This window comes from Oncorhynchus keta, chromosome 15 (genome assembly GCF_023373465.1).
Source record: "Oncorhynchus keta strain PuntledgeMale-10-30-2019 chromosome 15, Oket_V2, whole genome shotgun sequence".
Taxonomy (NCBI): Eukaryota; Metazoa; Chordata; class Actinopteri; order Salmoniformes; family Salmonidae; genus Oncorhynchus; species Oncorhynchus keta.
The window spans coordinates 5,687,517-5,700,546 of NC_068435.1; the positions used below are offsets into that span (position 1 = coordinate 5,687,517).

The 13,030-nt window shown below is 44.1% G+C and overlaps 1 pseudogene; it reads right to left on the reverse strand.

Annotated features, from left to right (window-relative positions):
- The window catches only part of LOC127907536 (receptor-type tyrosine-protein phosphatase mu-like), an 830,490-nt pseudogene that overhangs the window by 247,966 nt on the left and 569,494 nt on the right, over positions 1–13,030 (reverse strand).

A 13,030-nucleotide genomic window follows, 5' to 3' on the forward strand; every position in this document is an offset into this window, starting at 1 on the left:
ACACCATCTAGGACCAACACCATCTAGGACCAAAACCATCTCGGACCAACACCATCTAGGACCAAAACCATGTCATCTAGGACCAACACCATCTAGGACCAACACCATCTAGGACCAACACCATCTAGGACCAACACCATCTAGGACCAAAACCATCTAGGACCAAAACCATCTAGGACCAACACCATCTAGGACCAACACCATCTAGGACCAAAACCATCTAGGACCAAAACCATCTAGGACCAACACCATCTAGGACCAACACCATCTATGACCAACACCATCTAGGACCAACACCATCTAGGACCAACACCATCTATGACCAAAACAATATAGGACCAACACCATCTATGACCAACACCATCTAGGACCAACACCATGTCATCTAGGACCAACACCATGTCATCTAGGACCAACACCATCTAGGACCAACACCATCTATGACCAACACCATCTAGGACCAACACCATCTAGGACCAGCACCATCTAGGACCAAAACCATCTAGGACCAACACCATCTATGACCAAAACCATCTAGGACCAACACCATCTAGGACCAGCACAATCTAGGACCAAAACCATCTAGGACCAACACCATCTGGGACCAACACCATCTAGGACCAACACCATCTAGGACCAAAACCATCTAGGACCAAAACCATCTAGGACCAACACCATCTAGGACCAACACCATGTAGGACCAAAACCATCTAGGACCAAAACCATCTAGGACCAACACCATCTAGGACCAACACCATCTAGGACCAAAACCATCTCGGACCAACACCATCTAGGACCAACACCATGTCATCTAGAACCAACACCATCTAGGACCAACACCATCTAGGACCAACACCATCTAGGACCAACATCATCTAGGACCAAGACCATCTAGGACCAAAACCATCTAAGGACCAACACCATCTAGGACCAACACCATGTCATCTAGGACCAACACCATGTCATCTAGGACCAACACCATCTATGACCAACACCATCTATGACCAACACCATCTAGGACCAACACCATCTCGGACCAACACCATCTAGGACCAATACCATCTAGGACCAACACCATTTATGACCAACACCATGTCATCTATGACCAACACCATCTATGACCAACACCATCTAGGACCAACACCATCTAGGACCAACACCATCTAGGACCAACACCATCTAGGACCAACACCATCTCGGACCAACACCATCTAGGACCAACACCATCTATGACCAACACCATCTAGGACCAACACCATCTAGGACCAACACAATCTAGGACCAAAACCATCTCGGACCAACACCATCTAGGACCAACACCATCTAGGACCAACACCATCTAGGACCAAAACCATGTCATCTAGGACCAACACCATCTAGGACCAAAACCATCTCGGACCAACACCATCTAGGACCAACACCATCTAGGACCAACACCATCTAGGACCAACACCATCTAGGACCAACACCATCTAGGACCAAAACCATCTAGGACCAAAACCATCTAGGACCAACACCATCTAGGACCAACACCATCTAGGACCAAAACCATCTAGGACCAAAACCATCTAGGACCAACACCATCTAGGACCAACACCATCTATGACCAACACCATCTAGGACCAACACCATCTAGGACCAACACCATCTATGACCAAAACAATATAGGACCAACACCATCTATGACCAACACCATCTAGGACCAACACAATGTCATCTAGGACCAACACCATGTCATCTAGGACCAACACCATCTAGGACCAACACCATCTATGACCAACACCATCTAGGACCAACACCATCTAGGACCAGCACCATCTAGGACCAAAACCATCTAGGACCAACACCATCTATGACCAAAACCATCTAGGACCAACACCATCTAGGACCAGCACCATCTAGGACCAAAACCATCTAGGACCAACACCATCTGGGACCAACACCATCTAGGACCAACACCATCTAGGACCAAAACCATCTAGGACCAAAACCATCTAGGACCAACACCATCTAGGACCAACACCATGTAGGACCAAAACCATCTAGGACCAAAACCATCTAGGACCAACACCATCTAGGACCAACACCATCTAGGACCAACACCATCTAGGACCAGCACCATCTAGGACCAAAACCATCTAGGACCAGCACCATCTAGGACCAAAACCATCTAGGACCAACACCATCTAGGACCAGCACCATCTAGGACCAAAACCATCTAGGACCAACACCATCTGGGACCAAAACCATCTAGGACCAACACCATCTGGGACCAACACCATCTAGGACCAACACCATCTAGGACCAAAACCATCTAGGACCAAAACCATCTAGGACCAACACCATCTAGGACCAACACCATGTAGGACCAAAACCATCTAGGACCAAAACCATCTAGGACCAACACCATCTAGGACCAACACCATGTCATCTAGGACCAACACCATCTAGGACCAACACCATCTATGACCAACACCATCTAGGACCAACACCATCTAGGACCAGCACCATCTAGGACCAAAACCATCTAGGACCAGCACCATCTAGGACCAAAACCATCTAGGACCAACACCATCTAGGACCAGCACCATCTAGGACCAAAACCATCTAGGACCAACACCATCTGGGACCAAAACCATCTAGGACCAACACCATCTGGGACCAACACCATCTAGGACCAACACCATCTAGGACCAAAACCATCTAGGACCAAAACCATCTAGGACCAACACCATCTAGGACCAACACCATGTAGGACCAAAACCATCTAGGACCAAAACCATCTAGGACCAACACCATCTAGGACCAACACCATCTAGGACCAAAACCATCTCGGACCAACACCATCTAGGACCAACACCATCTAGGACCAACACCATCTAGGACCAACACCATCTAGGACCAACACCATCTAGGACCAACACCATCTAGGACCAACACCATCTAGGACCAAAACCATCTAGGACTAAAACCATCTAGGACCAACACCATCTAGGACTAAAACCATCTAGGACCAACACCATCTAGGACCAACACCATCTAGGACCAACACCATCTAGGACCAACACCATCTAGGACCAAAACCATCTAGGACCAACACCATCTAGGACCAACACCATCTAGGACCAAAACCATCTAGGACCAAAACCCATCTAGGACCAACACCATGTCATCTAGGACCAACACCATCTGGGACCAACACCATCTAGGACCAACACCATGTCATCTAGGACCAACACCATGTCATCTAGGACCAACACCATCTAGGACCAACACCATCTATGACCAACACCATCTAGGACCAACACCATCTAGGACCAGCACCATCTAGGACCAAAACCATCTAGGACCAACACCATCTATGACCAAAACCATCTAGGACCAACACCATCTAGGACCAGCACCATCTAGGACCAAAACCATCTAGGACCAACACCATCTGGGACCAACACCATCTAGGACCAACACCATCTAGGACCAAAACCATCTAGGACCAACACCATCTAGGACCAACACCATGTAGGACCAAAACCATCTAGGACCAAAACCATCTAGGACCAACACCATCTAGGACCAACACCATCTAGGACCAAAACCATCTCGGACCAACACCATCTAGGACCAACACCATCTAGGACCAAAACCATCTAGGACCAACACCATCTAGGACCAACACCATCTAGGACCAACACCATCTAGGACCAACACCATCTAGGACCAAAACCATCTAGGACTAAAACCATCTAGGACCAACACCATCTAGGACTAAAACCATCTAGGACCAACACCATCTAGGACCAACACCATCTAGGACCAACACCATCTAGGACCAACACCATCTAGGACCAAAACCATCTAGGACCAACACCATCTAGGACCAACACCATCTAGGACCAAAACCATCTAGGACCAAAACCATCTAGGACCAACACCATGTCATCTAGGACCAACACCATCTGGGACCAACACCATCTAGGACCAACACCATCTAGGACCAAAACAATCTAGGACCAAAACCATCTAGGACCAACACCATCTAGGACCAACACCATCTAGGACCAAAACCATCTAGGACCAACACCATCTAGGACCAACACCATCTAGGACCAACACCATGTCATCTAGGACCAACACCATCTAGGACCAACACCATCTAGGACCAACACCATCTAGGACCAACACCATCTAGGACCAAAACCATCTAGGACCAAAACCATCTAGGACCAACACCATGTAATCTAGGACCAACACCATCTAGGACCAACACCATCTAGGACCAACACCATCTAGGACCAACACCATGTCATCTAGGACCAACACCATCTAGGACCAACACCATCTAGGACCAACACCATCTAGGACCAACACCATCTATGACCAAAACCATATAGGACCAAAACCATCTAGGACCAACACCATCTAGGACGAACACCATCTAGGACCAACACCATGTCATCTAGGACCAACACCATGTCATCTAGGACCAACACCATCTATGACCAACACCATCTAGGACCAGCACCATCTAGGACCAACACCATCTAGGACCAACACCATCTAGGACCAACACCATCTAGGACGAACACCATCTAGGACCAACACCATGTCATCTAGGACCAACACCATGTCATCTAGGACCAACACCATCTATGACCAACACCATCTAGGACCAGCACCATCTAGGACCAAAACCATCTAGGACCAACACCATCTATGACCAAAACCATCTAGGACCAACACCATCTAGGACCAGCACCATCTAGGACCAACACCATCTAGGACCAACACCATCTAGGACCAACACCATGTCATCTAGGACCAACACCATCTAGGACCAACACCATCTAGGACCAGCACCATTTAGGACCAAAACCATCTAGGACCAACACCATCTAGGACCAACACCATCTAGGACCAAAACCATCTAGGACCAACACCATCTAGGACCAACACCATCTAGGACCAACACCATCTAGGACCAACACCATCTATGACCAACACCATCTAGGACCAACACCATCTAGGACCAACACCATCTAGGACCAACACCATCTAGGACCAACACCATCTATGACCAACACCATCTAGGACCAAAACCATCTCGGACCAACACCATCTAGGACCAACACCATCTAGGACCAACACCATCTAGGACCAACACCATCTAGGACCAACACCATCTAGGACCAACACCATCTAGGACCAACACCATCTAGGACCAAAACCATCTAGGACTAAAACCATCTAGGACCAACACCATCTAGGACTAAAACCATCTAGGACCAACACCATCTAGGACCAACACCATCTAGGACCAACACCATCTAGGACCAACACCATCTAGGACCAAAACCATCTAGGACCAACACCATCTAGGACCAACACCATCTAGGACCAAAACCATCTAGGACCAAAACCCATCTAGGACCAACACCATGTCATCTAGGACCAACACCATCTGGGACCAACACCATGTCATCTAGGACCAACACCATGTCATCTAGGACCAACACCATCTAGGACCAACACCATCTATGACCAACACCATCTAGGACCAACACCATCTAGGACCAGCACCATCTAGGACCAAAACCATCTAGGACCAACACCATCTATGACCAAAACCATCTAGGACCAACACCATCTAGGACCAGCACCATCTAGGACCAAAACCATCTAGGACCAACACCATCTGGGACCAACACCATCTAGGACCAACACCATCTAGGACGAAAAACCATCTAGGACCAACACCATCTAGGACCAACACCATGTAGGACCAAAACCATCTAGGACCAAAACCATCTAGGACCAACACCATCTAGGACCAACACCATCTAGGACCAAAACCATCTCGGACCAACACCATCTAGGACCAACACCATCTAGGACCAAAACCATCTAGGACCAACACCATCTAGGACCAACACCATCTAGGACCAACACCATCTAGGACCAACACCATCTAGGACCAAAACCATCTAGGACTAAAACCATCTAGGACCAACACCATCTAGGACTAAAACCATCTAGGACCAACACCATCTAGGACCAACACCATCTAGGACCAACACCATCTAGGACCAACACCATCTAGGACCAACACCATCTAGGACCAACACCATCTAGGACCAAAACCATCTAGGACTAAAACCATCTAGGACCAACACCATCTAGGACTAAAACCATCTAGGACCAACACCATCTAGGACCAACACCATCTAGGACCAACACCATCTAGGACCAACACCATCTAGGACTAAAACCATCTAGGACCAACACCATCTAGGACTAAAACCATCTAGGACCAACACCATCTAGGACCAACACCATCTAGGACCAACACCATCTAGGACCAAAACCATCTAGGACCAAACCATCTAGGACCAACACCATGTCATCTAGGACCAACACCATCTGGGACCAACACCATCTAGGACCAACACCATCTAGGACCAAAACCATCTAGGACCAAAACCATCTAGGACCAACACCATCTAGGACCAACACCATCTAGGACCAAAACCATCTAGGACCAACACCATCTAGGACCAACACCATCTAGGACCAACACCATGTCATCTAGGACCAACACCATCTAGGACCAACACCATCTAGGACCAACACCATCTAGGACCAAAACCATCTAGGACCAAAACCATCTAGGACCAACACCATCTAGGACCAAAACCATCTAGGACCAAAACCATCTAGGACCAACACCATCTAGGACCAACACCATCTATGACCAACACCATGTCATCTAGGACCAACACCATCTAGGACCAAAACCATCTAGGACCAACACCATGTCATCTAGGACCAACACCATCTAGGACCAACACCATCTAGGACCAACACCATCTAGGACCAACACCATCTATGACCAAAACCATATAGGACCAACACCATCTAGGACCAACACCATCTAGGACCAACACCATCTATGACCAACACCATCTAGGACCAACACCATCTAGGACCAACACCATCTATGACCAACACCATCTAGGACCAACACCATCTAGGACCAGCACCATCTAGGACCAAAACCATCTAGGACCAACACCATCTATGACCAAAACCATCTAGGACCAACACCATCTAGGACCAGCACCATCTAGGACCAACACCATCTAGGACCAACACCATCTAGGACCAACACCATGTCATCTAGGACCAACACCATCTAGGACCAACACCATCTAGGACCAGCACCATTTAGGACCAAAACCATCTAGGACCAACACCATCTAGGACCAACACCATCTAGGACCAAAACCATCTAGGACCAACACCATCTAGGACCAACACCATCTAGGACCAACACCATCTAGGACCAACACCATCTATGACCAACACCATCTAGGACCAACACCATCTAGGACCAACACCATCTAGGACCAACACCATCTAGGACCAACACCATCTAGGACCAACACCATCTATGACCAACACCATGTCATCTAGGACCAACACCATCTAGGACCAACACCATCTAGGACCAACACCATCTAGGACCAACACCATCTAGGACCAACACCATGTCATCTAGGACCAACACCATCTAGGACCAACACCATCTATGACCAACACCATCTAGGACCAACACCATCTAGGACCAACACCATCTAGGACCAACACCATCTAGGACCAACACCATCTAGGACCAACACCATCTATGACCAACACCATCTAGGACCAACACCATCTAGAACCAATGCCATCTAGGACCAACACCATGTCATCTAGGACCAACACCATCTATGACCAACACCATGTCATCTAGGACCAACACCATCTATGACCAACACCATCTAGGACCAACACCATCTAGGACCAACACCATCTAGGACCAACACCATGTCACCTAGGACCAATACCATCTAGGACCAACACCATCTAGGACCAACACCATCTAGGACCAACACCATCTAGGACCAAAACCATCTCGGACCAACACCATCTAGGACCAACACCATCTAGGACCAACACAATCTAGGACCAAAACCATCTCAGAACCAACACCATCTAGGACCAACACCATCTAGGACCAACACCATCTATGACCAACACCATCTAGGACCAATACCATCTAGGACCAAAACCATCTCGGAGCAACACAATCTAGGACCAACACCATCTAGGACCAACGCCATCTAGGACCAACGCCATCTAGGACCAACACCATCTAGGACCAACACCATGTCATCTAGGACCAACACCATCTAGGACCAACACCATCTAGGACCAACACCATGTCATCTAGGACCAACACCATCTAGGACCAACACCATCTAGGACCAACACCATGTCATCTAGGACCAACACCATCTAGGACCAACACCATCTAGGACCAACACCATGTCATCTAGGACCAACACCATCTAGGACCAACACCATCTAGGACCAACACCATCTAGGACCAACACCATCTAGGACCAACACCATCTATGACCAACACCATCTAGGACCAACACAATCTATGACCAACATCATCTAGGACCAACAAAAAACAAGGACTTGAAAATGAGATCGATGAACTCTGCAAAACAACATTTTCAGTCCGAGGATGAGAATGGTAAAATGACTGTAATTAATACAGTAATTAATACAGTAGTTAATACAGTAGTTAATACAGTAATTAATACTGTAATTAATACAGTAATTAATACAGTAATTAATACAGTAGTTAATACAGTAATTAATACAGTAATCAATACAGTAATCAATACAGTAGTTAATACAGTAGTTAATACAGTAATTAATACAGTAGTTAATACAGTAGTTAATATAGTAGTTAATACAGTAGTTAATACAGTAATTAACACAGTAGTTAATACAGTAATTAATACAGTAGTTAATACAGTAGTTAATACAGTAGTTAATACAGTAGTTAATACAGTATTTAATACAGTAGTTAATACAGTAATTAATACAGTAGTTAATACAGTAGTTAATACAGTAATTAATACAGTAGTTAATACAGTAATTAATATAGTAGTTAATACATCAATTAATACAGTAGTTAATACAGTAATTAATACAGTAGTTAATACAGCAATTAATACAGTAATTAATACAGTAGTTAATACAGTAATTAATACAGTAGTTAATACAGTAATTAATACAGTAGTTAATACAGTAATTAATACAGTAGTTAATACAGTAGTTAATACAGTATTTAATACAGTAGTTAATACAGTAATTAATACAGTAGTTAATACAGTAGTTAATACAGTAATTAAGACAGTAATTAATACATTAATGAATACAGCGGTTAATACTGTAATTAATACATTAATGAATACAGTAATGAATACAGTAGTTAATACAGTAATTAATACAGTAGTTAATACAGTAATTAATACATTAATTAATACAGTAGTTAATACATTAATTAATACAGTAGTTAATACAGTAATTAATACAGTAATTAATACAGTAGTTAATACAGTAATTAATACAGTAATTAATACAGTAGTCAATACAGTAATTAATACAGTAATTAATACAGTAATTAATACAGTAGTTAATACAGTAGTTAATACAGCAATTAATACATTACATTCAATTCATTGTAATACAAAATAAGACATCCATCCACCCAACTATGAGCCGGAGCTGAGAGGATCACCAAAACTAAAGAGGACTGAGTGAAAAGGTTAACTTGTCTAACACATAGCATAAACAGCTCCATATGACATCAATAGACAGTTATACAAGGTAAAGGGGCTCAGGATTTTGGAACGGGGACATGGGGTGAGGAATTGAACTTCTTAGAGGTATCTCAATTTCAAAACAGTCACATTTTAACAGACAGTCAGTTGAGGTCAAAGCTTAAGTGTCTGTTCAGGGGCGACATTTCCTACCAGTGGAAGACGACTAATGGCAGAGAGGGGTAGAAGGGTCTAATCAGGATGGCCTGGGTCAGATTATATGGGGTCATGGTCAGGCTCCAAGGCCTAGCCCCAGACAAAGCTGTTAGAGACTGAGTTGGTAAAAGGTTTTAAGGATTAGGGTGAAGTGTTTTTCAACAATAGCCATGCAGCAGTATACAGTAGAGTCATTCCACCAATGCCTTTGATATTTTAAGTAGAAATTGTGCACCAAAAATGAATTTTAAAAGCCTGTTACATTAAATTAAGTGCACTTTAATAGAGATCACATGGATACATTTGCCAAGAGTTTGCAAAGCTTTCATCAAGGCAAAGGGTGGCTATTTGAATAATCTCAGATATATATTTTGATTTGTTTAACACTATTTTTGGTTACTACATGTATATAATGTGTTATTTCATAGTTTTGACGTCTTCACAATTAGTCTACAATGTAGAAAATAGTCAAAACAAAAGAGAAACCCTGGAATGAGTAGATGTTCTTAAACTTTTGACCGTCTGTCCCTCATTTTAAAGTCAACTCTGTTTTGTGAACGGGAATTATATACTTTTTTTTATACGAATGAAACTAACTTTTTAAATATAAAAATAAAAAAAAATAAAAAACATTGAACATCTAATAGTCAAAAGGGGCGGCAGCGGTTAGAGGTTAGTGCGTTGGACTAGAGCGTTGGACTAGTAACCGGAAGGTTGTGAGTTCAAACCCCCGAGCTGTCGTTCTGCCCCTGAACAGGCAGTTAACCCACTGTTCCTAGACCAGTTAACCCACTGTTCCTAGACCAGTTAACCCACTGTTCCTAGACCAGTTAACCCACTGTTCCCAGGCCGTCATTGAAAATAAGAATGTGTTCTTAACTGACTTGCCTAGTTAAATAAAGGTAACAAAAAAAAAAAAAAATCTAAATGTGAAACTTTTGACCGTCTGTCCCTCATTTTAAAGTCAAACTCTGTTTTTTGAACGGGAATTATATATTTTTTTTATACGAATGAAACTAACTTTTTAAATATAAAAAAAAAAAAAAAAAAAACATTGAACATCTAATAGTCAAATCAAAATGTGAAAGCAGGTGAAACTGGTTCTACTCTTTTTTTGTTAATTTTCTGGTATTTTGCGGTGGAAAACAGTTACTCATTGTCATGCTGGTATGAATGAGTCCAGAGACAGGCACAAGAATGCGTAATAGTTTAGCACGGGGGACGAAGACCAAAGAAACACCTAACAAAACACGGGGTAGAAAACCAAAACAAAGGAGCGAGGAGCACCTCAAATAAATAACACACCGCGCACGATGATTAACACACGGGACGAGACCCCGTAATCATCTGCGCAAACCACAATTTTGCACGAAAAACCCAAAACACAGCAGCACAGGTACTCACACGAACCAACGGACAGTGTAACAATAATGGACAGGACACTGGTAAACCAAGGGTACACTTATACAGGTACTAATCACTGGGAATAGGGGCCAAGGAAGGTTCCGGTGGGATCCGTGACACCCATAGATAGACAGGGTAGAAATGTTGGACACAACAAGCTCCCATTAGTCAAGTGGATTTATGGGATTTAAGAAAATATATTTTATAGATACGATCGATTTCAAAAAAAGGAAAAAAAAGGTCAATCAAAGTCTGAAGGTTCGTCAGTACAACTTACTTCTCCCGTTGATGGTGAGGGTACACTCACTCCTTGTGTTGAGCGTGTGGCTGTGTGTGTCCATGAAGGACAAGGCCTCGTCGCAGTTTGTCCCCTGCTCCGTATAGCTCTTATCCATAGAGTTAACCATCACTGTCATCTCCTGTCGTGTACTGCTCAACGTCTCTTTACGTTTCTTAGCCAGCTTCCTGTTTAGGAGAACACAAGACAAACAACAACAAATTAATAATTAATCAATTAATCAATCATTATAATACCCTGCTTTGTAATGGTCAATTACGCTTCTTAGCCAGCTTCCTGTTTTAAGAGAAAAGAAAAGTCCAACAACAAAGATTATTAGTTAAAACAGAGATGTTAGAGATGACTCATACCTGGAAAGACATTGAAGGATTGGGTAGAAGAGAAGTTAAATTCATTTGAAACTTTTTCCTCCCAATTCGAGCCAAGCAATCCGATCCATACCCTTGAACCATCTAATTCATTTGGCAAAGGCTTTGAGTTGTGAAGGTAGATACATCAGCGAGCCTGACGATAGTCAATTAGTCAGTGAATCTGGGGGTGGAGAAAGCAATAATAGAGTTTGCTTGCCTCAAGAAACAACTTGCTTTCAGGACCTCCTCCAGAAAAAAACACGAGTCTGGAACAAAATAACGCTATTTTGTAAAGATAATACACATTTGGGATGTCTTTGGACTGGAGGCTTTTTGGGCCTCCTTCTAGGCCAATTCAACTCAATGGAGTCTGTAACAAAACAACTACCTTGTACTCAGACAAACATATACTTTGTGCACATTGAAAATAGATGGAAAAAGGTGAGCCAGACCTGATTTAGCAGTGAATGTGTGTCGGGCCTCAGCACGGTACTCTACTCCATTAGAGCCTCAGCACGGTACTCTACTCCATTAGAGCCTCAGCACGGTACTCTACTCCATTAGAGCCTCAGCACGGTACTCTACTCCATTAGAGCCTCAGCACGGTACGCTACTCCATTAGAGCCTCAGCACGGTACTCTACTCCATTAGAGCCTCATCACGGTACTCTACTCCATTAGAGCCTCAGCACGGTACTCTACTCCATTAGAGCCTCAGCACGGTACTCTACTCCATTAGAGCCTCAGCACGGTACTCTACTCCATTAGAGCCTCATCACGGTACTCTACTCCATTAGAGCCTCAGCACGGTACTCTACTCCATTAGAGCCTCAGCACGGTACTCTACTCCATTAGAGCCTCATCACGGTACTCTACTCCATTAGAGCCTCATCACGGTACTCTACTCCATTAGAGCCTCATCACGGTAATCTACTCCACAGAGCCTCATCACGGTACTCTACTCCATTAGATCCTCATCACGGTACTCTACTCCATAGAGCCTCATCACGGTACTCTACTCCATAGAGCCTCATCACGGTACTCTACTCCATTAGAGCCTCATCACGGTACTCTACTCCATTAGAGCCTCATCACGGTACTCTA